This window comes from Lissotriton vulgaris, chromosome 5 (genome assembly GCF_964263255.1).
Source record: "Lissotriton vulgaris chromosome 5, aLisVul1.2, whole genome shotgun sequence".
Taxonomy (NCBI): domain Eukaryota; kingdom Metazoa; phylum Chordata; class Amphibia; order Caudata; family Salamandridae; genus Lissotriton; species Lissotriton vulgaris.
The window spans coordinates 1,996,077,041-1,996,101,922 of record NC_141693.1 but is presented as its reverse complement, the minus strand read 5'-3'; the positions used below and the strand labels follow the sequence as shown (position 1 = coordinate 1,996,101,922).

At 48.1% G+C, this 24,882-nt stretch overlaps 1 protein-coding gene across 1 annotated transcript in view; it reads right to left on the bottom strand.

The window, feature by feature from the left end:
- The window catches only part of TTF1 (transcription termination factor 1), a 101,454-nt gene that overhangs the window by 6,911 nt on the left and 69,661 nt on the right, over positions 1–24,882 (bottom strand). The window lies entirely within an intron of this gene.

The following is a 24,882-nucleotide window of genomic DNA, read 5'->3' as shown; positions in this document are numbered from 1 at the left end:
GAAGATCTTCACTTGTTCTGGTTCCATTGAGGATTTCCCCCAGTGAATGGAGAATCCCAGGTCCATCAGTGTATTGTCACGCGCTGTGCGTGATCCTTGCACGTCCTGCGGGAACTTGCCTTTATTAGCCAGTCGTTGAGGTAAGGGTATACGTGGATCCCTTACCTCCGTAGGTGTGCTGCCACTGCTGCGAGGCACTTGGTGAAGACACTTTGCAACGACAGCCGCATAAGTGTGCAACTGTTGGAACTCCACTCCTCTCAACTAGTATTAACACCCCTCTCGCATATGAGTATGACGCAGATAGCCGAAACCCTGCCCATCCGCTCGCCACACTCCGTTCGGTATATTTAGTCAAGTGTGCTTCCTGTATAAGGGCAACCTGTATCATCTGTCGATTTAAATATGCCAATACCTGTCGCACTTTTTTAGGAGAGTTTAGACCTCGGACATTCCAGGTTAATATCTTGCAGTTATCTAACATCATAATAGATCATAATCTTTAGCACCCCATCAGATCCCTGATGGGCAATAGGCACACCATTTATTTATTTATTATTTAATGGTTTTTGTAAAGCGCGTAGTAACTCAGAAGAGCATCCCAGCGCTGATCTGCTTCTCCAGGGGTTTAGCCAACTAATGAAATTATAGTTGCGGGAAAAGGAGGGTCTTTAAGGTTTTTCTGAACTGGAGATAGTTCGGTTCTGTCCTGAGTTTTCGGGGTAAATGGTTCCATCGTTTGGCCGTGTGAACCGAGAAGCGACGGCCACCGGTCTTGGCTTTTCTCACTCTAGGGACTGCAATGAGATTTTCTGCATTAGACCGGAGATCTCTCTCTGCTTTGTATGGGGTTAAAAGTTCTTTCAGAAGTGGGGGACCGTTGTTGTTGAGGGTTTTATGGGCCAGACAGAGGGCCTTGAAAACGACCCTTTCTCTGACTGGGAGCCAGTGGAGAGAGTTGAGGGCCGGCCTGGCGGAGGATCTTCCTGGTGTGCCCGTAAGTAGGCGGGCTGCAGCGTTTTGGACTTTCTGCAGTGAGTTCAGGGTGGCTTCATGGGCTCCCAGGTATATAGCACAGAGCATCTCCGTCAGTTATGAAGCATGTTGATAGGCACAATAAAGGAAACATAATGTTACACAAACTCATAAAAACACCCCCTTCCCGCTCCCTTCCCTCCCCCCGCCACCCACTCCAACCTCCCAATCAAGTCGAGACCAGACCCCGCCCCACCCTCAACACAACACCCCCAACTATCCATCTCGTCATGTGGGGAACACCCTCCTGGGGACGAGGCTCGGTCGCGTGTACTCACACCATAGTACGGTTGCCGGAAGTATCCTATCTTTCATTCTCCACCACCCCTACACTTTCCCAACCTCTCGCAAGCCACTGTCCTATACATTCATCCCCTTCCGGACTACCAGTATAGAGCGACATATAGGGTCATCCTTCACCCCTCTACTCATTCTAAACGTGAGGTTGGCAGAACTCGCTGTAGTCTAGGACCAGAACCAGAGTAAAACAACACTGCAACGTTATACAATCATGTATCAGTATGTCCATCATTAGTCCGTGTTATCCAATCCTGAGTCCGTCGTTGGGGCCTCCGCTGGTTTCCTCTGCGACGACATCTTACAAACATGCTTGGTGAATTTTAGTGCAGACTTTGCGTCAGTAAAAAAAATGCGACTGTTCCTCATGGTTCATGTCGCCTGAATATAGAGGCGGGGAGTCTCCAACATAGCCAACAGAGCGACGATCAACTAGAAAAGAAGAGACGCATATAAATCACCCCGGGAAGAGAGCATCTAACCTGACCGGCTTTCGGTAAACAAACGCGAGCGAGTAAAACGAAGAGCCGCTCTGCGTGTCAGCAAAATGCTAAAAAAGTAAAAGGGAGATATATTTTTCATCCAAGCACCGGCAGTGCACAAATTATTTCTATTTACTGGACATATTTCGAGCTCAGTGAAAAGGAGAGCTCCTGATAAAATTCGGAAATGACTTCCAACCCCAGATGACTCTACAACCCGATGGATTTTGAATAGCCCTAGTCCTGAAGAGGCCAGAATTGATTGGCTGAAACGCGTCGACTGTAAAGAGACAACAGATATATAAAAAACACTTTTGATTAATTTAAAATAATTTGTTGAGGGATTGAAAAAACATTTGGTTTAAATAATTTGTACCTATTTGTTTTCCTCACACTAGTCTGTTTGATCTCGATAGGAATGTCCGGTTTATTTTTTCATTGTGACATCCTAGTTTGGAAATGAAGGGCTTCTATTGTATATATGTAAAAACTACTTGTATATACAAATGTGTTTGAATTGAAAACAAGAAATATTCAAAAATCTTTTTATTTGATAAAATAAAAAATCATTTAGTAATATTCCAAGGCGTAGTTGTGGTTCATGACGAGACAGGAGATTGGAAAAGGTAAAAATAGATAAAGTGTGACCATAGTAATATAAATACTAAATAGGGAATACTTTTTCTTTATTCCTTATTTCAATTCAGAAGATATACCGAGAACCAAGGTACCAATTTCATATTTATTTAGTCTTCTTTACCCAGGTACCGTTTGGTTTAATGGGTTTCCCCTGCTATTCATAGAGTTCCTCATGGGTGATCATTAATTTTGCAGCATAGAGCATGGCATATGGCACCGACGCTTCTCTCAACAGCTTTTTCACTGGCACAAACTCTCTCCTCGCCGATTGCACTGCGGGTGTGTAGTCCGGAAAAAATTACGAGTTTATCCCCTTTATAGACAACCGGGTCTTTTGCTCTGGCCTCTTTCAAAATGGCGCCCCTGTCTGCGTAGTTGAGGAGTCGCGCAATGATCGGGCGCGGCGGCGCTCCTGGTTTAGGCCTCGGCCCTAGTGAGCGGTGCCCGATTCTCAAGAACATCCAATCTGCGCTTGTGCATATCTACTTTCTTTCTCAACATATCCAGCCCAGTAGCCAAGGCGTCTATTTTGATATCTATTGTCTTCATCCCTGCTCGCAGTTCTAACAAAATGGATCGTGTGTCGTCCTCCGCTCCTTCCAATTTTCCTGACGCACCTCGCACTTCACTCTGCTCCCCCATGCTTTCCGTGGCTCAAGTCGATCTTTTGCTTTCAAATTGGAGCTTTGCCTGTTTAGGCTCGGATTTACCCATACGTTTCAACTCTCAGGTGTATCAGTACTCTCATGCAGTCAGCAACACCAGTGAAATAACGCAGTTTTGTCCTCCTCATGGAAAGATCACCACTGTTGCGCCAGCACACGTGTTATTCACCACTGTTCCCAACTCAGAGCCACCGTCATCTCACCAGTGCGTGCACTAATAAATGTCTCCGGGGTATGGGTTCCCTCTTCAGATTGCCGCTATATATCTCCACTCAGCAGGCCACGCCGACATATGACACCATCGCCTCGGAGGATCGTGATATTGCGCCTCGGGACAGATATCCCACACCGGGATTGGCACTCTTGCCAACCCTCGTCACCAAGGGGCTCCCCGCGATCCCTCAACTCTCCCCACCCAGCAAACGGGCAAGTGAGGGTCAAAAGGAGCAGCAGACCGATCCTTCCAGGTTTTGAGGGACAGCCCAGTCGCCGGCCACACCACCAGGGAGCGCAGCGCCACTCGCGGCCTACGCAGCGCAGCCCTCGCAGCGTGCCACCAGACACCGGGTCTCTGCACCCCGCCCGACTACGCAGCCCAAGCCCCCAGATCTAAGCCGCAGCCGCTCACCTCACCTCACCCAGCAGGCTCTCCCACGTCTCTGCATCACCGATCTCCAGGCCTCCAGCATCCACGTGAATTGGCGCCTCGCAAGTCTTCAGGTCAAGCCGTTTCCGAGGCCGCTCGGTCCCGCTCCCCCTGGTAGGCTGGTGCCCGCAACAGGGACGCGCCGCCCAAGGTCCTCAGCAGCTGGTCCTCTCACAAAGGCCAATCGTGCACAGCCGCTCACACCCCCGCCTATCTGCTTGAGCGGCCAATGTCATCCGGGGGGCGGGGGTGTACAGTGTCCACAGCCGATATCACTATCGTCGGTTGTCGTGCAATCACGTCTTTAGCCGCCGTCGGAGGCCTCACAGTCCACCCTCTAGGTCGGCGCTATTTTCTTTCAGTTCGCAGTCGCCTCTGCCTACAAAATCGTAGCGACACTCAAGGTAGAGGACCCGTCACCAAAATGTGCAGCAGTCTCTTTTATGTGTCCTCAGGGGATCTCTGCGTATGCAGCGGGTGTAGTAAGGATGGTATTTGCCCGGTATATGTTCCGGCGCGCGGAGCTCCCTCAGCAGGCAGCCATTCCACTACGAGCCGTAGCCGTGCCTTCCCCTCCTCCCCCTCATATTGAACTTTTGCGTTTTTATGTACTGGTTTAGGAACCTTAGGTCCAGGATGGGTCTCAGTGTTTCGTCCACCATTGGTACCAGGAAGTAGGTTGAGTGCACTCCTTTGTTCCTTTCTCTGTATGGTACTGGTTCGATGACCTCCTTTTGGAGGAGTTCCTTCGCTTCCTTTTGAAGTAGCTGTAGCTCCTTTCCTGACTGTGCCTTCCTTTTTGGTTTCCTGTTTGGCTGTGTCTTTTCCAGTTGTATGCAGTATCCGGACTGTATGATGTTGAGTATCCATTTGTCTGTGGTTATTTTCTTCCACTCCCGGAAGAAATGACTTAGCCGGCCTCCTACTGGTGTTACATGTTCGTTGAGGTTTGGTCCGTGTAACCCTCTGTTGGTCTTGTTGTGCTCCACCCTGGGAGGAGTTGCGTGGGTGGGCACGTATGGCGTGAGGGAGTCACTTTGAGGTGTGTTGTTGGCCCCCTCTTTTATTTTGTCCACGTCCGTTCGCCCTACCGCGAAAGGACTGACCCCTTTGCTGGTAGTGCCAGGTTTGTTTTTGATGTTCCTGTTGTGTTTGGCTGTCGCCCTGGTGGGACTGTTGGAATGTCTGGTGTGACGTTCCTGGCTGGTTTCCCCCTCTTCCGTTTGGTCTCCATGACGGGGTACCCCTTTTCATCCCCCTGGATTTTAAGGCCCCCATGGACCTTGCAGTTTCGTTTTCTTTCTTGAGCAAGGTGAGCTTTTCATCCACCGGCGCCCCAAACAGTGTCTCCCCATTGAACGGGGTGCTTAGAATGTTGTGCTGTCCCTCTGGTTTGAAGCCTGAGATCCTGAGCCAGGCTTGCCTTCTTTCAGTGATTCCCAACATCATCCGTCTACTGGACGTATTAACTCCATCCAAGGCTATTTTGAGGCAAGAATTTGCCACATTTTTCCCCTCCTCCACAAGGTGTGAAGCTCTTTATTGGTACTTGTCTGGGAGGTGCTTGATCAGCTGTCCGATCTCGTCCAGAATTTGGTACTGGTGCCTGTTCAACAGGGCGTTTTAGTTTGCCAGGCGCCAGTGCATCGCTGCATTTCTTTCTATCTTTCTCCCAGTTAGGTCCATCCTCTTGCTTTCCTTGTCTGGTGGTGGCCCTGATGTTGTTGGCACATTTGCTCTTTTACTGGCGGTCGCCGCAATAATGAAGTCCGCTGTAACTGATCCTCTGATGTAGAGAGGATCCTTAGAGGAGTGTTTATATTTCTTCTCCGTCCTAGGCGTGACGGACCTGCATGTTGCCGGTTCCTTGAACGCCTCTTTCCCCTGGGACATGACCCACTCAAGCATGGGGAGGTTCTGGCTCCTTGTTTGTGTGGGGAGCAGGGTCTCTAAGAAGAAGTTTGCTTTTGGTTTTTCGTCATCTAGCATGACTCCAAAGGCCGTTGCCGCGTTCTTGATGACCATATTGCAGACCCCAATGTCATCTGGCGGCTAAGGCCTCGAAGGGTACGTGTCCACGGCCTCTTCTGGGTTTTCGGTGTCGAGGTCCTGCCACTCCAGGTCCTGTGTCCCTGAGGATGCAGAGTTGAGGGTCGTTCGCCGTTCATCGTTGCCATCCTCCTCGTAGTAGACTGCTTCTTCCTCTGGATGGTCCTGGGTCTCGGGACTTTTCGGCGGCCCTTCTGCGTCGAAGTACTCCTCCTCTTCCATTTCAACAATCACCGTCTTTGGCTTCGACGGAATCGCGAACCTCTTCATCTTTTCGTCGAACTCCTACTTTCTTTGCAGGATGTTATCCATTTCAGCCTCGAGCCATCTCTTCTTTCTCTCCAGTTCGGCGGCATGTTCGGCGTCGAACGGTTCGGCTGATCTCTTCGACGTATTAGTCGAAGTTGAAATGACCTTTGGGTCCTTTGTCGACGCCAAGGCGACCTTCGGGTCCTTCTCCTTCGAAGTCGATCGTTCCTTTTCAGGGACGTGCTTCGACGACCTTGGCTTTTCGCCGGTCTTCGCCGCCTGGGAGTCCTTTTCGAAGGATCCGCTGGGCTGTTTGTCCTTGGATGCAGCTGCGGCCGTCGAGATTTTCAGCGCCAGTGCTCCTTTCGAGGACTTAGACTCTGTTTTTCGAGAGTCTGACTCAGACTTTCGAGGGTCTGTCTGTGGGGCTTATGGGTCGTCGACTCTCCTACCTCTTTAGAAGTCTTCTTATCGGTCTCTACGACTGTGTAGTCGTCGTCTACTCCGGCGGCGTGGTCGTCCTCGTGGCTCAAGAGCCCCAGGTCCCGAAGCAACGGCGGTTGTCCCTTGCCTTGCATGTTGTAGTTGGCTCTTTTCTGTCGCTCTATAATCCGGAGAGTCTTCGGTGTGAAGGCGGAGCAGGCGTTGCAGTCCTTGCTCTCGTGGTCGACCGGTAGGCAGAGGTTACAAATCTGGTGCTGGTCCTTCTGCGCGTATTAGTGGTGGCAGTTACGGCAGAATTTAAAAGGTGTCTTGTCCATTTCTTGCACTCAGGGGGCCCCTATGTGAGCATTCTGAGTTGGATGTCGAAGTTCTCGAAGTTCTCCTCCTTCTTCGATGGTGTTGTTCCTCGTCGTCTTCTTAATCTTTTTCGTGCAAAATTCGACTTTTCTGCGTCTTCTTTCCTCCAAAACTTTGGAGCCTCTCGGGAACAATCCAGACCCAATGGCAGAAAAAAGAATCTGAAGATGGCGCCCAATGGTCGGAGCTTCCGCAGGAAGCTTGCCGACGTCACAGGAAGTATACAAAAAGGTGGGACGTCGACGCAACGAAAAAAGAAAGAAAAGACTACGATTCCGGACCTAACCACTAGACTGCAGGAATAATGCACAGCATAGTGAATCCAGAAAGATTCATGCTGCAAAAGTGTGAATTTGACTTCCAATTGACCCACAATTTCTGAACGTCAATAAAAGATTCCTCCACTACTATGGAATGCAATTAACTGACTCTGCACGAAGAGCAACTTCCCACTAAAGAAACTGCAGCTGGCAGGATTTAATCGCTCAAAAAGGGGCCCATGAGCCATGGAAGGACTACATTAAGGTCCCACGGAGGACCAGGTGGAGCTACTCTTTTAAGGCCTTCCGCAATCATTTTTACAAATGGAATGTTTATTTGAGATTGGTGTTGTCGCCTCTGCACGTAGACATCGAAAGTTGGCAAATGTAGCCGAAGGGACGTGCATACTAGAACTGATTTTTTTGTAAAAGTAGTAACTAACAAATAATGTCTCGCATTTAAGTCTGAAGAGGTTGTTTGTCCCTACCAAGGCAGTAGCGCACACTTGCGGCAAGACTGGAATGTTTTTTTTCTGTACAACACTGTTGTCAAAGAGCTAATTAGAGGAATCTCTTGCTACATCCTCCAAGATTCTTCCTGCCTGCATACTGTACAAATGCAAAAAGAAGAATTGATTGACAGAATTCTGATCAATGTCAAACATTCACCCCGAATAGAGATCTGTGCCTAAATCCATCGTATTTTTGCTCCCCATGCGACTCAAGCTAGCCTGGCTGATGAGGGGTGGTGCCCCAAACCATGGGCTAGCTTGAATCCAGTGGCACAGTCAGCCCGGAACCCACGTGTGGGCATACCCGGCGTACTTAGGGCGAGAAAGCAAAAGACACACAGATGATGGACAAAATGCAGAGCAAATCAAACATTCACCCCCAGTCAAAAGATCTGGGTTAAATCTATCGTTGGCCTGGCTTGGCAGTTAGGGCAGGACTGTTCCCATAAGACACTGGGTCAAGACTGATTTGCATATGGCCTGGCTTGGCAGTTAGGGCTTGACTGTTCCCATAAGACACAGGGTCAAGACTGATTTGCATATGGCTGGGTCTAAACTGGGGTGGCATGGTGAGCAAAGGAACGATGGATTTAACCTAAACGTTTGACTTGGGGTGAATGTTTGATTTGCTCTGCATTCTGTACATCATCTGTATGTCTTTCACATACTGTACAGCCACAATGGTTCTCTGTTGTTTTTGTAATCCGTTTGTTTTAACACCTATAGACAACATTAAGTGGGAAGGGACGAATTAATATGCATGTAGTGGGTTAGTGCCAAGATGATAGGATAATGAGATTTGCTGAAGCAATGACCATACCATGCTGATTTTGCAGTGGCTGAAACTTTCATGCAAGAAAACTGTATAAAAACCCTTACGTTTGGGGGTAGAGCCAGCAAACTTATATGAGATCTTTCCTGAGCCACTAGTGAGACCGTTCAAATTATTACGGATTTGCTGCCCGCTTGAGATTTCACACAATTACAACAGGGATCACTCAATATGCCCACGGGACTGGGGCGATATTGAGATTTAGCATTTTGCTTGTTTTTTTTCCATTTTATTGATGCATCTGCATTTTATTCTTTTCTGTACTTTAACATGTTTGTAATAGGCCTTCATGTTTTTACTACATTTCTGATATTGAAACCCCTTTTTGTCAGTCCTTCCTTATGGACTGTATTTTGAAATGTTGTTTGAATCTGGTGTCTAGGGGCACATTGCCTCAGAGTTTGAGGTTATAACGGCCCTCGATCCTTCTCATGTTTGTGCGCACCACTGAAATGCAGATTTATTTAGGGCCCTGCGTGCCCATACCACCATTTCTGAATGTAGGTATTGTGGTCATATTGTCCATCAAGATGAGCACTGTCTTTTTGTGACTTAGCATATAAACCACTTTCAGAGCCAACTGTACTGCTCTCTGCTTCAAGAGACTGGCATGCATTTGCTGTTCTGTACAGATAATTTGAATGGTCAGGTTGTCTAAATGTGCTTCCCAGCATATGAGGGAAGAGTCTATGGAAACGGGCACTTGCGGTTGATAAAATGACCTTTCTAGCAATACTGGGTCGTCCCATTGACCCATCGCCTGTGATTATTTCCACAAATTCCTGCAGTACATATGTAGATGAGAATTTGGAACTGCTGCGATACAAGATGTCTTCATCCTCACAATTTCATGATCAATCTCTTTGCTAGAGGACGCAACACCTGATAAAGGGGAGACAGCCTTTGAAATGCAATCACTCTCTCTTGGTTAGCATAGGCTTTGCCTGTCACTGTGTTCAATATGCCTCTCAAAAAGGGCTGGTGGGGACAAATATATGATTTTTTAGCATTTATTCTGAATCCCAAACTGTGTAGAAGTTACACAAGTTGTTGATCACATGCTAGACACTGATGTTTGCTGCTATACTTTATCATCCAGGCGCTGTTATATGGTTGTGGGGCTGTCATAACCCAAAGGGTAGTACTTTAAACTGATAATGTTGTCCATTTAACTCAATCCTGGGGTAGCAACGGTGAAATGGATGGCTGGGAATTTGGAAGCGGGGTCCTTGAGATTGAGATCCTCATGTGAGCTCCTGTGCAGAGCAGTGGAATTGCAGGGTCACCATCCTGAAGTGCTCTGATGTAATGGAATGATTGAGGGGCCGGAGATCCAATATTGGTCTTAGCCTCCAGACCTTTTTGAGAATTATGAGGGATAGGGAGTGTATGCCTTGTCCTCTCTAGTGCGGTGAAATGGGTTTTATACACCCTTCTAGAGTAGGGCTTTTTACTTCCTCCATCAGTAGCTTTTGATGCTGTTGGTTGATGGTTTGACGTCGAGGTGGTATGTTTGGCGGTATGGCATGAAATTCCAACAAGTAAACTTGTTGTTCGGTGGATAGGAGGACCCACCTTTCTGAGGTTATTTCCTCCCATTGTGTAGACAGTAAACTCATTTTTCTCCCCTACAAGTGTTTTGTGATGAGGACAAATGGTTGGTGAATCACTGTTTTGAAGTACATGGGTGAATTTCTTAGCCCCCCCCCCCCGACCCCCACCCCCCCACATTCTTGCAGCTGTTGCCCCGGAGGCCTCTTCTGGGGTCTTGGAAGTCTGTTCCTGAAAGGACTGCTTCTTTTGAAAGCTAGGTCACAAGGTCGATGGTGGAGCCTTAACATCTCCTCTCACCGGTTGGTGTCTATCAGTTTGGTTTGCTGTATCTGTGTCCTCCTTGATTTTCTCAAGCACTTAATACACTTAAAGACCAAACAAGTGTTTGCTGTTAAATGGACAGTGAGAAGATATTGTTGTGCCTGCTGTCGAAAGCCTGAGATCTGGAGCTTGCATTCCTTTTGAGCAGAAAACCAGTGTTGGTCTCACTGGAATCAGTCTCAGAGCATTAACAATGCGTCTTATATTGGCAGATTATTTTAGCTTTCTACACCAATTATTTACCACTCTCACGACAGGCACATGAAGGTTCTTCCATCCCCTCAGTGGTGGCTATTGTACCTAGAGAGAGGGCCACTTTCTTGCCTGCAACATCAATTTGAAGATTTTCTTGTACGGTGGCGAGACATTCCCAGTGTTTTGCGCACAGGCCCCCTTTTCCATGGAACACGATCTCTGATGAACATTGGGTACAGGTGCCGCCTTGTAGTTTTCTCGACCACTGGGGTTACAACTCTTGCTTTTACTGGGTCTTTGAAATTTTTTTTTTTGTACACTTGGATATGCTCTTCAGCATGGGTAAGAAGGAGTAGTTTCTGTCCTGTAACTCCAGTTCTGTAGTAGGGGTATCTCTGTTATAGTCATAATCTAGTGAATAGTCCCGCCCATGTGCGCGGACCCCGGAGCAATCAAAAATAATCTCTTAAGCTGTCAAAACATGCAGACCTGCATAGACACTTAAGAGAGAATTTAAAGACAGATAATGCAGCCTATATCCACAGGCTACACTGTCCAATACTTCTACTAGAAATTCCACCAAACACCACAACAGCACAGCCTGTCCAGGGTTTTCCACAGAGAAAAACCTTGCTTTTAACAGCAAAACCCTCTGTACTGATAGAGAGGAAGGAGTGGACAGACAAGCCCCATAGGCTGCCATTATGTGGCTCAAAACAGGATACTGTGCCTTTAAGAGAACTTTCCAGAAGCCTCACAGTATCCCAGAATGCAGTGCAGGTCCCTTTCACCTTCAGTTCTTTTTGAAGGCGTAACACGCCAGACCTGTAGCATTCCTTACATGAATATCTCTCTCCACCGGGGAGGAGGGCGGGCGCTTATGACTATAACAGAGATACCCTTACTACAGAACTGGAGTTACAGGACAGAAACTACTCCTTCTGTAGTAGGGGATCTCTGTGTATAGTCATAATCTAGTGAATAGAATGGCAAGCCCATCCCCACACCAAAGCGGCGGTGGAGAAACGAGAAATAACACCACTATTGTGCGAACAAATTTCGCAGCGAAGCCTGCCCAACCTGAGCATCTGCCCTGGTATCAGTGTCCAGACAGTGATGCTTAGCCAAGGTATGGACCGACTTCCAAGTGGCGGCCTTGCAGATTTCTGCAATCGGAACATTAAGTAGCAAAGCAGTCGTGGCAGCTTTGCCCCTGGTGGAATGAGCTTTAGGTTTACCTCCTACGGTCGTATTAGCCTTTTGGTAACACAATTGTGTACAGGACACAATCCACCTAGAGATGGACTGTTTTGAGGTAGCAAGACCGGTCCAGACTGATCCATAATTGACAAACAATTGATCTGAACCACGAATATCTCTGGTTTTAGCCAGATAAAATTCCAACACCCTCCTAACATCCAGGGAATGTAGGAACCTTTCCGCTGGAGATGCAGGATTCTGAACAAACGTAGGCAAAGTTATTGTCTGGTTGACATGAAAACCAGAAATAACCTTTGGAAGAAATTTAGGGTGAGTATGCGTAACAACCTTAGCCGCATGAAACACATTATAAGGTTCTTGGCAACACAACGCCTGAATATCACTCCCCCTGCGGGCCGACGTGATGGCCACGAGAAACGCCGCCTTCCAGGACAGATGCTGCAACGAAGCCCTATGAAAAGGTTCAAAAGGCTCCTACATCAATCTGGACAGCACCACAATCAATTCCCATGAAGGCGAAGGAAGCCAGACAGGAGGGAATGCTTTCTTCCAGCCTTCCCAAAAAATCTTTGATCACAGGGATCTGGAAGAAGGAAGTCTGAAGGGCATTTCCTGTAGGCAGTCAGCGCAGCAAGATGAACCGTAATGGATTAGACATTAAGGCCCGACTGCGCCAGGCGTAGAAGATACGGAAGGATGACATCTTCCTTACACTTCGTCAGGTCATGGTCCTTGGACTTGCACCAGATGCAAAAACCTCTCCCACTTGTAAGCAGAAGAAGTCCTAGTGGAAGGATGCTTAGCCTCCTTCAGTATGTCCATACAAACTTCTGGTAGACTGAAATGGCCATATTACACTATCTCAGGAGCCATGCAGCCAAACTCAAAGACGAGAGGTTGGGGTGCAACATCTGCCCCCTGAACTTTGTGAGAAGGTCCGGCCTGCAAGGCCTCCGTATGAGAGGACGGAGAGACCGGTGAAGCAGGTCCGTGAACCACCACTGTCTGGGCCACTCCAGGGCAATCAGGATCATCCGCGCCCTGGACTGGGACAGCTTGATGAACACCGCCGGAATCAAGGGAAAGGGTGGAAAAGCGTACAGAAAGCTGTTCGACCAGTTAATCCAGAACGCATTCCCAGCTTCCCCACAGGCAGTACCTGGAGGCTAAGTCTCGGCATTTGCCGAAGACTTCTCCTAGTACTTCGTCGTTTATGACCCATTCGTGGTTTTCCTGAATCTGTCTGCTCAGCACGTCTGCCTGAACATTCTGCACACCTGGCAGATGGGTAGCCGTTAGAGTCAGTCCTCTGGATAAAAACCAGCGTCAGATCGCCCGCGCCTCCTGCGACAGAGTGCGCGATGGAGAAGTGTGGCTCAATGCTTAGAGTGGCAGACCTTGATGCAGAACGCTGGCCAGGGACCAGGGTTCGATTCCCGCCTTGGCGGGTTTCGGGCTTAAATTCCTCTGACCGGATATTCTCGCCTCAGTGCCGATTCTAAGCATGGGTCCCACGCTGCAACACTGGGCAATAGCTTGCTTAGTCTCCACAAAGGCCCCCTGATACACAAGGGATGCCTGGTTTCACCACGGGATGCCCAGGAGTGGACACCCCACAAGGAAAAGCCAGGAGGGGTTCCCTTGTAGTAGGAGTACAAGCGCCGGGATGCCTCCGGGTCACTGTTCGCGCTAAACAAATACGACACATTTACATTTACATCTTGAACCCCCCTGCTTGTTGAGGTAATACATAGTGGTCATATTGTCCGTCTGCACAAGCAGAGAGTTGGCCTGGAAGGACGGAAGAAACGCCTTCAGTGCCAAGTGAACAGCTCTGAGTTCCCGGAAAATGATGTGATACGTGGACTCCATCGGGGACCACGTTCCTTGTATCTGCAAGTCTCCGGAAAGCGCCCCCCCCCAGCCGTGGGGAGACGCATCCGTCACGACAGTCTGCGTGGAAATGTCCTTGTGAAAGGGAACCCTTCTTAGGAGATTCTACGCTGAACACTACCACCTCAGAGACTGAAGAGCACGCAGAGACAGTCGTATCTTGTCGCCCAAAGATCCTTTCCTCTAATCCCACTGATCCTCCAAGCACTCCTGCAAAGGTCTCATGAGCAGCCGTGCGTGTGGAGTGAGGAATATACAAGAGGCCATCGACCCCAGTAGAGAAGACACCGTCTCCACTGTCGTAGATGGGGCGGTCACAAGAGCCCGAGCCTGCCTAAGGGGAGATAAACGACTCTCCTCCGAAGGAGAAACCCTTGCTGACAGCGTATTGACGGAGGCTCCCAAGTACTGTATGCACTGGACCGGAATGGGGACAGACTTGGACATGTTGATGTGCAACCCCAGCTCGTTCAATAGAACGCACGTCCTCTGGAAGTGCGCCTGAGCTTCCGAGAAGGAGGAGGCCTTGATCAACCAATCGTCCAGGCACGGTTAGAGAAGCCACCTCGTTTTTCCTCAGGCGTGCAGCTACCACTGCCATGCACTTCGAGAATGGTCTGGGCGCAGACTTCAGCCCGACTGGCAGTACTGTGTACTGATAATGATGGGCGCCGACTTGGAATCGCAGGAACTTCCTGTGTGCAATGAGCACATGGGAGTATGCATCCTGTAGATCTATGGCACCAAGCCAATCTCCCTGTTGCAGCTGAGTATAAACCTGATGCAACGACAGCATGCGAAATTCCTCTACTGCGAATCCACTAGTTTGCTTGTCGCAAATCCAGAATGGTCCTGAACTCGTTCCTGCCCTTCTTGCGAACCAGAAAGAACCGAGAGTACAGACCTCTCCCCTTTTGAGACAGAGGTACTTCCTCTATCGCCCTTGTCCTAAACAGGATAACGGCCTCTGCTTAGAGCTCGCGCAGCTGAAACCACGAGCCGACCGGAGGAAGTGCAGGAGGAGGGCCGATGAACCGAAGACTGACTTAGACCCAGCCGGCCTTTGTTCGCCGAGGAGCAACAAGCTCTCCCGCGTATGCGCACAATATACTTGTAAAGCATTAAATGGCGGCCCGGGACCACCGGCAAATCCTGGAAGGAAAAACGCCGCTAGAAAGGGCAGAAGGCCTCAGGCCGTTCTCCATGCCCCAAACCTACAGCCGTCCAAAAGTCTCCGATTCAGACTTCATGCGAGCCACTCACTACTCTCATGGCAGCCCAAGGGTTGCCCAAAGAACGGGAGAGTAGAAGCACACTGCTGAGCCGCAGGCTGCAGAGACGTCAGGCGAATAAAAATATGGCAACGTAGGACAAACCCACAATACCTGGGGTGTCGGCAGGAGAGAAAAACTCCACTCCGACACCGATGCCTAGATCCGAAACTATCAGGCTCATTAGACCACCTCTTGTAAGGCTTCCCTCCTGTCTCTCGGCAGAGGAACCACAAATCGGTGAAGAAAACACCCCCACAGAGGGATCTCACAACAACGGTCCAACAACAGTGGGACACAGCGCGAGGTCTACATGCCGCCACCCCTGCGACCAACTCAGGAGCACGGTCGGAGCCAGAACCTCCTGTCAGGCGGTAGTGGACGAAAGGTAAGTCCCGCCAACCAGTAAAGAGTCGGAGAGGTACTCCCCGTACTCATGGCAGACGCATCCCTGGCATCAAGGCACGGAGGTTCGCAGACTGAGGGGCAAAAGGCCCCTGGGGTGGTGGGCGGAAGAGGGAACCGAGAGGATTCTGAAACATCCCCGGTGGTCCCACCAGTAGTGGTTGAGCAGGAGGCGACCTAGCAGACGCGCAGGCATGCAAGTACTCAAAACTAAGCAAAAGGACAAACGTCCCTCGCTTACACGTGGTGAGTAACCACAAACTCCCCATCAGAAGGGTTCCTCGACGCTGATCAACTGCTCTGCGTCGTGAGTGGAAGGTGCCGGGAACACAAAGTCCCCTCCTACGACGGGAGGCACACCAAGGAGAGAGGCCTGGAACAAGGCCCAGGCGTCAAGAGCTGGCAGTACTCTGCGGCTGTAACCCATGACGCCGACCTCACTACGACGTCACCATCACTAAGACAGTGACTGTCTCTACGACAACCAACACTCAGACGTCAAAATGTCACTAGGTGTCAAACACGGAGACGCCGAGCCATCCCTAACGGTGACGTCCGGACCCAACGGAAGAGAGCAGAGCCCAAGTGACCAATGCCCCAAAAGGAGCATCACTGCTCCATGACGTCGAGCCTCACCGCTCCATGACGTCTAGCCTCACTGTCCCATGACGTCGAGCATCCCTGCCCCATGACGTCGAGCATCCCTGCCCCAAGACGTCGAGCATCATCGCTCCATGACTTCGAGCATCACCGCTCCATGACGTCGAGCATCACCGCTCCATGACGTCGAGCATCACCGCTCCATGACGTCGAGCATCACCGCTCCATGACGTCGAGCATCACCGCTCCATGACGTCGAGCATCACCGCTCCATGACGTCGAGCATCACCGCTCCATGACGTCGAGCATCACCGCTCCATGACGTCGAGCATCACCGCTCCATGACGTCGAGCATCACTGCTCCACGATGTCGAGGCACCCCATGACGTCGGGGAACCCCATGACGTCTAGGCACTCCATGACGTCCAGGCACTCCATGACGTCCAGGCACTCCATGACGTCCAGGCACTCCATGACGTCCAGGCACTCCATGACGTCCAGGCACTCCACGACGGCCCCGACGCAGACTGGAACCGCGTCATAGCTCAGACGTGCCCTTACTGGGGAAAAACCCCAGAGATTACAGCATGGGACTCGGTAGAGGACCTACCCTCACCTCACCCAGAGGCTGAAGATGCCTTCAAACTTCTCTGTTTGAAACCTGGAAGCCGAAGCCCCCTAGAAAAGAAGGTACAGAGAAGACAGGTGTCCAAAGACACAGGCAAGCACAGAGTACAAACCCTGTGAGCTTCAGCTTTGGCCTTCAGTTCAGCTGCAGACAAAGCACATGTCAGACTAGAAATAGTCTAAAGAAAAGAAGACTGCAGAAATTCTGCCAAAAAAACACAGCAGAATGCAGATAAAGGCCAAAGACGTCGAGTGAAGCTACAAAAATCCAAAAATATCACAAAAATAGAATAGAAAAAGCTCAGAAAAGAAGAGCTAATGCTCCAGGGTCCTGCTAGCAGGAGCCGGAAAAAAGAACTGAAGGTGAAAGGGACCTGCACTGCATTCTGGGATACTGTGAGGCTTCTGGAAAGTTCTCTTAAAGGCACAGTATCCTGTTTTGAGCCACATAATGGCAGCCTATGGGGCTTGTCTGTCCACTCCTTCCTCTCTATCATTACAGAGGGTTTTGCTGTTAAAAGCAAGGTTTTTCTCTGTGGAAAACCCTGGACAGGCTGTGCTGTTGTGGTTTTTGGTGGAATTTCTAGTAGAAGTATTGGACAGTGTAGCCTGTGGAAATAGGCTGCATTATCTGTCTTTAAATTCTCTCTTAAGTGTCTATGCAGGTCTGCATGTTTTGACAGCTTACGAGATTATTTTTGATTGCTCCGGGGTCCGCGCACATGGGCGGGACTATTCACTAGATTATGACTATACACAGAGATCCCCTACTACAGAAGTGAACGGATCTCTTAATACTGGAGATGTCTTCCAAACAAATAATCGTGTTTCTCTATTATAGGCAGCTTCACCCTGTGGTGATCTGCAGCCCCACTAAAGTAAGGTGTGATATGCTGTTGTGTCATTGGGCAGTAAAACAGAGAGGGAAGGGCTCTGAAGCTAAATCTTTCTGTTGGTTCTTGCTGTAGCATGCTGGTGTCAGCACTCTGATCAGCTGGAATGGGCTCGCCACCATGAGGGTCCAGTTCATGTACATGGTCAGCGTATGATTGTTGTGATAAAGGTGAATGTGCTGGAGGTGTAGGATTGAAATCTAGGCCAATGTTTCTGAATATGGAGAATGCTTCAAGTTCCTCTGATATGGCATCTTTAAAAGTGAGCTTAGTCGTCCTAGGTGGCACTGGACCAGACCGGCTGTGCGGGATGCGCAGGTATATGCTATATATAAGGATGCACACATTTTCATCTGCATGCCATCAGGTTTTCAACCAGTTTCATTCAGGGTGACAGCTCACTCAATGCAGGTGTTAATGCCCGCGCCAAGGCTGACCTCAGATTCAGAGTAAGGTGCTTTAGTGCCTTGGGACTGACCTGGGGTCTCTAGCTATCGAGGCCCTGGTGAAGACTGTTCCCCAAAGCTGGAGTCTGCTGAGACATGTTTTAGGGCACTAATCACTTTGGCCTGACAGGATACTGGATGGGCCTCCGCTCTCTCCATGGGGGTATGTCTCCCTGACAAGCTGAAGGCTCAGTTGATGGCTTGGGAGAGCTTCCGCGCTGCATTTTGTAGTGATCCAGCTGACGTTTCCTCAGATAGCGGATGGCCACCTTGTTGACACACTGAACATAGGCGTCCTCGTGTGTCTCTGGAAGAGAAGAGGGTACAGACCCTATGGTGGTCTCACTAAGGGAATTTACTGTTGCACCTAGGGAAAACCAGGCAAGGTCACCATAATCCATTCCCTACTCGAGTCAATCTCATAATACCTGGCATTGGAAAAAACTCTCTGGTCTGGACAGATTCCAAAGATGTCATCTTACAGGGTTTTGTTTATCATGTGGTGGAAGGAATTCTGCTATCTGAAGTTGCACAATTGTTCTCTTCTGTAGATTGACTGTCCTGGAGCTCTGAAATGCACATTTAAAGCTAAAAAAAAAAAAAAAAAAAAAAAAAAAAAAGTGGAGTCCTCGTCCTGTTGCATTGTGGGTTTCGGGGACGGATCACGAGCCACAACGAAACCTTCTCTTAGAAGAAAAAACATCGTGCAACTTGCACCCTAGCATTAGATGGCAAGAGTGTACAACGCATGTGATCTAGAGACACCTTACTAATTGAAGGTTAGTATGATTAAGGGCCAGTTGCATACACCCCTTGTGAACAAATCTAAAAAGGCACTCTTGAACCTTTGACACAAAATACTAATAGTGCAACAAAGTACAATAATTCTTAGCTACGACTTTAAATTCACCTTGAATTTGAAGACCGCAATAAGGCTGACATCTCCTGGGAGTTTCTTAGGACACTTTACATACATGGAAATGAGCAAAATAAGCCACGAAACAAGGTCCTGAGAGACTTGTAGTTTCCAAAGATTACAGTAGAACAAAGGGAAGACATCAACGCACCAAATACAGTCAAAGGATTCAGAGCTGCCATTAAAGACACAAATTCATTTAAAGTCCCAGCCCCTGAAGGCTTTCCTGGGGAATTTTATAAAATATTTTCAACACTCTTGTCCCCGATTATGACCCAACTCTATGAAAGTATATCAGACGTAAGGATGGCGACAGAATCTGTTCGAAACATTCCTGGCCATACCGAAATCAGACAAGCATACATGCTCTTCATAAAGGTATTCCATGCTAATTAATGGAGACACTCGAATATACAGGAAGATACCAGCTGCGAGATGAACCTCGATTTTACTGAGAATGACTTCCAAGGATAAATTCAGTAACATACGCAACATATGACAAGATCAAGGGGAGGGAGAACCTTGTAAAAAAAACAAAATAGGAAATAGATACTGCAGTTAAGTGAGAAAGTGCCATATTTCTTGCCTTGGTATGCCCCCATTTTGTTTCTGAACTGCTGATGTGCTTTGACTGAGTGTGCCCTAGGTCCCTACCAATCAGGTTCCCAGGGCCTGTGGTCCCTCCCTAAAAAGAAAAGCTATGCTGAAACAAAATACCCAATTGGCATCTCTGGCCACCTGTCAGCCCCTAGTAAATGGTACCCTGGGTACCCAGGGCATGGTGACCAGAGTAGACCTCTGAGGGCTGCAGCACTTAATGTGCCACCCCCAGGGGGCCTGTATCCTGGCACCCACACACTGCCTTTGCAGGCTGAGTGACTAAGTACAGAACTAAAACAAGAGTCAACATGGCACACATACCTGTGTGCTATGCCAACAGAACCCACTGCCCTGGCATACTTCAGTCACCCCTCTAGCTGGGTGCCCTATGCCATAGATGAGTGCACAGGTGCATGAGCCCTGTGCCCCTACAGTACCCAGGGCCATTCCTGGGCACTGTAAGTGCAGTGATGCCATTTAAGAGTATATGGTGCTGGGAGGTTGTCATTACGAACTCCACAGCATCATAATGGCTACACTGAAGACTGACAAGTTTGGTACCAAACTTCTCAGTGACTGGGACCCTTAGTCCAGTGCCCAAAGACCCTCCTCGACGAACCAGCCGACGCCTGCACTCAGAACCAGGGGCCACCCCAACCGCGACCAGCGAGGGTAAGCTTTTCCGACCCCCAAAGACACCCCTACACCAAGCGCCCCGCGGCCCCCGGTGCCTCCCTTTGGGGTACCTACCTGTGCTCCAACATCCCAAGTTACCTCTCGAAGTGCTGGTCGCCCTTGGAGAGTCTCTGTGCCCGAGCCTGCAGCCTTTGTTGCTTTTTCAAGATCCTCATTGGATAACATTGAGCGCACGACAGCTCAAAAACACCCTGCACCCAGCCGCCGAGTGCCGCTGGCTGTGACCTCTTTGTCCTATCCTATTCCCCCCCCCTTGCCCTGAGCAAGTGACCAGGAACCCAGCTCCCAGAGCCGCGTGGCCTGCTAGCCAGCAGCCACCAACCAAAGGCCCCATTTCCCTCATTGGGCCTACCTACCTCTGCACCCGGCCGCCCCTGTGCCGCTGGGACTGATCTAACTGTACTTAACTGACTCTGGGGGACCCCTGAGTCTATGCACAGAACCTTACCTTCAACAACCAAGTACTCACCTGGAAACCGGTAATTCACTTACCTGCCATTGGATAACATTGACTCATTTTGAATCGAAAATTTTCTAAGTGTGAAGTTTTGAAAACTGAAAATATTCCTATAAAATCAGCCAAAGTCCGAATTCCGAAGTACTCACCTGGGTCCAGGGGAGAAGCCAGTATTGTACCTTTCAGCCCAGTACTGAACCACAAAAGTAATCCCTAGCGGGTTTACTAGTAATCTGTATTTTCTCCATAGGAACCCATGGTCTGCTTTTCTATGAAATTTCTTCCAAGTGTCTACTTTTGAAAACTGCAAATATTCTTTAAAAATCATACGAAATACTGAAACGCAATTACCTACCTGTTTTGAGTTAAGCCCCCAGAGTTGGCCCTAGGAGACCAGTGCTGGGTTACAAAAGTAACGCGACCGTACTTTACCTGCAACCTGAATTTCCTCCCATTGAATAACATTGTGAGATTTACATTGAAAGTTTTTAAGTGTGGACTTTTAAAACAGCTTTATATTCATGAAAATTCACTACAGTAACTAAAACGTTTTTGCTAATCTGGTTTCAGCTTAGACCCCAGGACTGAATCTAAGACCTAGTCCTGGAACTTCCAAAGTAATCTATAAAGTAATCAACTGTACTTGTATGTAGAAAACCCATTGAGCTCAATGCTAAAGTGTGTTTCAGGACTGTGTTGCTTACTATCAATACTGTAATCATTGTGTGCACAACCTTTATTGCCCCTTTGCAAAGCCTTTACATGAGAGTACTCATAACCAGAAAAGAATATTTTATAACTGGTGGTTCTAAAAATAAAACAACTATATCTGTGGATATAAAAACAATTGGCCTGGAGTTCCGTCCTTGAGTGTGTGAAACCTTTTTCTGATTGAGTGTGTGCAACAAATGCTTTACACTGTCCTCTGGTACTGCCTTACTGCTCGACCAAGCTACCACTTTGGAGAGTAAGGTCAGTTCTGACTTTAACCTCTGTCATACCTCTGGGGTTGGTGGACTCTATACACACTGTACTTCATTCTAGTCCAGTGTATGTAGAGCCACTTTCTCACATGGTATTACTGCCACTGGACACACAGAAAGCTTTCAACAGGGTGGGCAAGCCCTTTTTCAGAAGAGCAATGCAGGAGTTTGAGACGGGTGGGAGGGACCCAGCTAAAAATGGTAATGGCGCTGTGCGCTAGACCAAGGGCCACAGCTTTGGTTGAAGGTGTAGGAGAGTGGATCATTCGGGGGTGTGGTTGTGACACCTCGCCATGTAATCTCTGGCAGAGCTGTCTGAGAAACAGATTGTTTGCATAGTTTGAAAATATTAGATGGAAATCTTTCAAACGAAACAGCCTTTTCTGTCCGGAATCAAGTCCCACAACTTGTATCCAGTGGCTGGAAGTGCTGGAGAATAGGACAGTGAAAGCGTAGATAGGCGGCAAGACTAGAGGTCAAACATCCGAGTTTGAGGTCAGTCCCAGTTCACAAGGGCTAGAGTCCCATTTCGACTCCCTGGGACCTTAGCTCTGTGCCAGGAAATGGAGTTGTGTGGTTGCACTCTTTTATCCACCTCGATCTTCTCTATATTTCACACCTAAATTGCATCCTACACAGTTTGTTGTTTTCTTCTAACCAATCCCCTCCCTTCCCCAGTTAGTCTCCTCCCTCACATTCTTGGTTGTCTTGTGTCCTGTAACCCTTTCTTGTAGAGTCTTACTGGTGTGAGTCCAGCATGGACTTGGGACTTTCACAGAATTCCTAGTCGACCCTAGGCAGGTCACAGCAGTATCCACAGCTGTAACCTCCAAGCAGTGGTTCAGTGCTTATCTGTATGCTACATACAGCTGGTATCTGTATTAACTGTTTGCCCTGAATCATTCAGCTGGTCCGAGCTACCCAAGATTCATACCATTGAGGCAGAGTGGTTTTGTCTCTAAAAACAGATACAGTCTCAGGGAGTGAGGTCCAGTCCTGAACTGCTCTTACGCTCTTTCTTCATTCATCAATGGTTTCTACGTCTGGTGAGAAGTATCATTCTGTTCATCAGTACAGAGGCTTAGGGTCGGCAGTGGCTTTCAACGGGTCTGCGACATCAAACCCTTACACTTTAGATTACGTTAATCTTCTTTTAAACTTGAAGTGGGTGGAGTGATGTCACACGCCGTTATTTATACAGAAGAGACATGGCCCTATATGTTTTTTTCTTATGAATTGGTCACAAAACTCATTCATGCTTATTTCTGTCATAGAAGTTCTTCACATGGCTATCTCAGTTTACATTTGAATGTCTCAGGATTCTAAACTTACTGTGACATATGGATCCTCTTGAACTAATGACGATTTCTGTCACTTATTACTCAATTGAACTTTATCCACTTTTGAATCTTGTAAGAATATTAAAAGTATAGATTGCTACCTTTTGGTCTTCGAAAGGTTCAAAGCTATATGTTGTTGCAACATATACATTTGAGCATGTAGGCTCAAAGATCCCCTTGTTGCACTTAGGTCTTAGGTGTAAGGTGTTCTTGCTAATAGTGTACTACTTAACTCCTTATTATCCAGCTACCATGATACACTGTTGAGGGCTAACACTCTCACCGTTGCTATCGGAATAGAGAACTGTAATGCGAGTCTGTGCACACCCAGTTGGAGAAACTATGCCCACATTTGACATTTGGACCCTACTAAGGGAAAGACGTGCATAAATATACACAGACTCACGATCAAGCCCACTGGGAGCGAAGTACTTTTGAACAAGGGACTACCAGTCCCAGAATTCTTTGAATGACGGGCCGTGCGCGGCCCACTATGGGTAATTGACGTTCCATCATAAAGCGAGTCCATTATTGTGAGATGAGAAAACCAAAGCAGTCCATGAAGAAGAGGCCATGGAGCCTTGAAACACGTCAGGCTTTTTAAACAATTGCTGTGATGCCGAAACGGGTCACATCAAAGACATTAACCGGAAGGTCAGCTGGCAGTCTAGTGCGCCCTGGAAAGCCTTGAGCCTTGGATTAAAAAAAAATATAGTCTATTTGCATTATGCATTTGCACTTACCCACTGAAGATTATTTTTCTGTGAAATGTCATTTTAAATAATCTCTTATTAGACTTTATTTAAATTAAATAACTTTTTTAAATCACGAATGAGCTGTTCTGAACTATATTAACAACTCTTTCTATTTTCTGTTACCATGAACGTTGTATTTTACAGCCATGAGAAAGCGAGGGTGTGTTCCCGTGAGAGACACATGTTGCTGGTTGTAACTTAAAAAACACTGAAATACAAAAGTTGACTTGTGTGGAATTAGGTCAAGATGCATTGGATATAATTTAAGAAACTCAGAGAAAAACATCATAACACTACAATAGGAAAAAACTCTCATTGTTAGAAGTGTGGCTTAATGGTTAGAGCGGCAGACCCTGATCCAGGGTTCAATTCCCGCCTTGGTGGGTTTTGGGCTCAATGTCCTCGGACCTGATAATTCTCGCCTCGGTACCTAATCTAATCATGGGTCCCACGCTGCAACTCTGGGCAATAGCTTGCTTAATCTCCACAACGGCCCCCACAACGCTAGGATGCCTGGCTTCACCTTGGGGGTGCCCAGGAGTGGGCGCTTCACAGGGAAAAGCAAAGAAGGGTTCCATAGCGGTATGCGTACAGCGCCTAGAGGCCTCAGGGTATAAGTGCGCTATACAAGTACGAAGTTCACAGTTTTTTTATGATAAAAAAAACTATTGCATGTGGGCCAATATCCTTTCTTTCAGACATTTGGAACAGAACATTTTAAGAAACCTTTATGGTTATGTGTTTTGATGTAAAAATCAATGTTCTGTACTAACTTTGTATAAACAAAAGTAAAATGTAACTAATTATAAGAATTGATTGTAATTGCACTCTAAAAAAGTCATGTGCAGTTGTACATTATATCATATTGTCACTGTCCGGTCAGGGTACTATGGGGGCGGGGATGCCTTATGCAATCCCATTGAGAACTTTGTTGTCTCTCACACCTGTGTCACCCGTTGCGGTCTCCTCTTCACACTGTCCTGTTGACACCAGGTCCTTCAAAAGAGGCAGACAAAATGGAATTTAAAATGGTCAGATGCAGATGTTCCAAGTACCGCACTCTCAGAGTCCAGTCTGGGAAAACCAGAATGAGCTATGCTGAGCTCCGCCTGATTTTGATCAGGACCTGGGGGGATCCATAGCAGAGGTGGTAAGACGTAAAGCAGGCAGGAGTAAAAACAAATACAAAGTGGGTCTCCAAGGGAACCTCGAGGAGGAAACTCCAGAGCATCTCCAGAGATC